The following is a 4,558-nucleotide window of genomic DNA, read 5'->3' as shown; positions in this document are numbered from 1 at the left end:
TTCTCATACTAATGATGCGTTCACACCTGTATGATAACTTTCAGTTTACACTTTCTAGAGGAATTTCCCTTTAACAGCCCCACCTCACTATTTCCCGTGTTAAGCTGCAATTATCTTTACTGAAATTGTTCAATGAATATTAATTAGGCAATGTACTTCAGCATATCTGCTATAAAGCCATACACAGATCCATGTTTTTTGTGAGGTGGGAGACGTATAATTCAGCATCATGGCGTTGTTAAAGACATTAATTTTGCAGATAAAACAAAAATCTGGCTTTATTGCTTCCGTTATCCCTTTTCTTCTGTTCCTTGGGTCATTGCCTTGTGCACTCGAACACACTCTGCATGGTTCTCGCTGAAACTCGAGTTCGGTCTTGCCATTCATCCTTTATATTTTAGATGATGCGAATTGAAAACTTCGCTTTCAGTTCACTAAATAACGACGAATTTTTTGTAATGTTTCATCAAGATCCAGTATCATACACAATTAATGACTCCCAAAATGACGAGTATCCTGCTGTTTATGATTTCGATTTCTGTGAAACAGATGTAGAATTTGATGAGGATAATATTGAACAATATTTAAGCGCCAAGTGTTATACTATGAATCAATTCAAATCTTTAACCGAACTCACCGATTGTTTTTCATTATTGCATTTGAACATAAGGAGTTTGAACAAGAATTTTGATAAATTCTGTTGTTTTCTGGACAATACTCATGACATATCTTTTTCTATGATAGGTCTTACTGAAACATGGATTACTCAGGATTCTGCTTCCGCATATTCTCTTCCAGGCTATGATTTTATAGAGAATAGTAGACGCGATAGAATGGGCGGAGGTGTTGGTTTATACGTTAAAAAAAACCTTGATTACGTTATACAAAAAGATTTAATTTGTATGAACGGAGTCGTTGAGTCATTAGGTGTTGAAATTAAGGTCGCCCATGCCAAAAATATACTTGTATTTATAATGTATAGACCTCCTAATTCTAACACCCAAGATTTTTTGGATTATTTGCAATTTCTATTCCATAATCCAATATTTCATAATAAAGACTGTTATATTATGGGAGATTTCAATATAGATTTATCTAAGTTTCAAACAATGAATACTGCTCAATCTTTTCTTGATATTATGATGTCCACATCTTTTTTACCCCTTATAACCAAATCAACTCGAGTAACCAATCACTCGGCAACTCTTATTGATAATATATTTTGTAATATTAACCCCTTACCGGTCTCTGGTATCATTCTTTCAGATTTATCAGATCATTACCCTATCTTCACTCACATACTCCTTCAGAAAAAAAAATCACCATAAACGACCCGGTGTCAACTTTCCGGAAGGTGACACCTGGAAATATAGAGAGGTTGCAAAATGACCTCGGTAATGTGGATTGGTCTTTTGTATATAATACCGAAAATACAAATGAGGCTTATGACTTGTTAATGAGTACTTTAATTTCGGTTATGGATAAGCATGTTCCTGTTATTAAAAAGAAATCCAGAAATTATAAAAGATCCCCTAGACTTCCATGGGTATCTAAGTCCTTACTGCGATCAATCAATCGAAAGAATAATTTGTATTATGCTGATAAAATTAAACATACCAAGCAAAACGTACCCAGCAATCTCATGATAAATACACTTCATATAAAAACGTCCTCACACAAATATTACGTTATGAGAAACGGAAATATTTCATTACTCAGATAAGTTTGTTTAAACATGATATTCAAAATACTTGGAAAGTTATCAATATGGCTATCAACAAAAATAAGGACAAACCCCGTATTACACCAATCAAACATGGTGATGTATTTGTTGATGATGTTTCCTCAATAGTTGATATTTTCAACCAGTATTTTTCACAAATAGGAAGTAATCTTGCCCAAAATATTCCACATAGTCATCTGAATTTTCAAGATTATTTAGAAGTCCCCAATCCAAGCTCATTGTTTTTCGTGCCTTTGCATAGAAATGAACTATTAGATATAGTTCAGAATTTGAAAAATAAAAAAAAGCTCTGGATATGACGGCATTGATAGTGTCCTTTTAAAAAGTATTATTGATTATATTGTTGATCCACTTGTATATGTATTTAATTTGTCTATAAGTAATGGTGTTGTCCCTGAGGCTATGAAAGTCTCCAAAGTAATTCCCGTCCATAAAAAAAGGGGAAAGGGAAGATGTCTCCAATTATAGACCAATATTCCTGCTAACCTCTGTTTCGAAAATATTAGAAAGGGTTGTTTACACCAGGCTTTTGAAGTTCTTAGACACCCATAAAATTATTTCTGATTATCAATTCGGATTTCGGCAAAAGCATTGCACATCTCATGCAATCCTTACCTTCCTTGATAGGGTTTCAAAAGCAATAGATACATTTTATCAGACCTCTCCAAGGCCTTTGACACCATAGACCACAGCATACTACTTCACAAATTATCACATTATGGTATCAGAGGAAAGGCCTTGGAGTGGTTCAGGAGTTACCTTACTAATCGAAAACAATTTGTATTTATCAACGGACATGCATCGACTGCACAAAATGTTAACTGTGGTGTTCCTCAAGGAAGCTTACTAGGTCCCCTTTTATTTATTCTCTATGCTAATGATATGTCAAATTCTTCAAACATCCTCTCTTTCTTATTATTTGCGGATGATACCATTGTGTTTTTATTTGACTCTTAATCTGATCGATTAATTGATATTCTAAATAGTGAATTAATGAAGGTACTTCAGTGGATAAGAGCGAACAAATCATCAATAAATTTGCAAAAAAAAAAAAACAAATGCATGTTGTTCAGCAATTCGCTGGAAAATTTACCGAGAAATATTTTCCTGGAAGACACGGTCATAGAAGAAGTTTCCTCCATCAAATTCTTAGGTTTGATCCTGGACAATAAACTTACCTGGGGTTCGCATATTGATTCTGTATGTCGTGTTATTTCAAGGAATATAGAATAGTGTTATAAACAAAGTTAAATTTTATCTTCTCAAAAATGTACGTTTTATGTTATATTCTACTTTGATACTACCTTACTTAAATTATGGGATACTTGTATGGGGAAACACTTTTTCTACTTATACAGAAAGAATATTATTATTACAGAAAAAAAGCTCTTCGTATCATTTGTCATGAATCGTGGAGAAGTCATACTAATAATTTATTCAACGAAAATAATATTTTGAAAATTTATGACCTTTATCGTTTGCAATTAGGACAATTCATGTATAAACTCAACAACCATTCTCTTCCCCTTGTGTTTGATTCCATGTTTTTAAAGAATGAAACTGTTCATGCATATCCAACCCGTCAATCCCATGAATATCATTTGCCTTTGACTAGGACGGTTTTTGCAAAATCTTTAATCTCCTTTTCTGGACCAAACTTCTGGAATTCTCTGGATAATAATATAAAAGAAGCTTTAAGTTTTTATACATTTTCTTTAAAGTTCAAGAATCATCTAAAAACTTCTTAGGCAGCATAATAATTCATTCTTCTTTTTTTACCTTTGATTTTCAAAGTCGATGTTGCTTCGTTATTCTCACTACTCTTTCTTCATCAGCCAGGCCGTGCTTCTGTGCCTCCAGTGCCCTGGTTATGACCCACCATTTCTCTCTCCTCTCCCCTCCTCCCCCCCCCCCCCCTGTCCACCTCGGACTTACTACCTTCTTCACTACTACATCTTTCTATCCTCTCATCAATTTTTTCCTTACAAGAGAGCCGCCATGTGTTTGTTAATGTGCGTCCGTATGTGTGCATGTTTGTGTGTATTACTCTGTCTGTCTTTTTTTTTTTTTTGCTACCGCTTAGGGAAATTTGTTGCTGTTGTTGTTTTTTGCAATTATATTTTTTTTCTCTATGAGGGGACTGCATTCTACAAGCTCTGCTTTTTAGCAGTCCCCTCCATTTCCAGCAATATTGTTTATGCATTTACCATAGTGACGTAACAGTTATTTGTATCTCTGTTGATAATTTACCTGTATCTCTTTTACAATGTTATTCTGTTCATCGCATTGTGGTACTGATTTCATGACGTCTGTGTATATGAGCGTTTCTTTGTATTTCTTATTATTTGTTTGTTGGAATTGAAATAAATCAACTTGACCTTGTACTTGAGCTTCAAAACAGTTGTAAAATGTAATTATTTTACGGATAGAAACAACCGACGTTAAAATGTAAAAGCAGTATAATCAATGTTAAGTAATTTTAGATGTACAAAATGAGAACAATGATTATAGTAAAACTGCTTCTAGATTAACCTGTCTACAGATATGATTTATTGAGAAAAATAGTGATATCTCCTTGTATTTTTGGTTCTATTGAGAAATCTTTATTAGAATGTTTTATGACACGGTACACATATGCATGAAATGTGATAACTCGAATATTCTCTCAAGCACTGCTCCCACTGGTAAACAGTACAATGTGCCTTAATTTCTTTTCACTTATTTATTGGTGCTTTTTGCGGTTGTTTTTTTTTTTTAGGGGGTGAGGGGTGCAAACCATGTGACATTCGCTGACTTCCGACATCGTGCACGTTT

The sequence above is a fragment of the Diadema antillarum genome, unplaced genomic scaffold (assembly GCF_040938485.1).
Source record: "Diadema antillarum isolate AM-2024a unplaced genomic scaffold, OU_Dant_1.0 seq00001098_RagTag, whole genome shotgun sequence".
NCBI lineage: Eukaryota > Metazoa > Echinodermata > Echinoidea > Diadematoida > Diadematidae > Diadema > Diadema antillarum.
The sequence above is the reverse complement of the archived record's forward strand: the minus strand, read 5'-3'. Positions refer to the sequence as shown.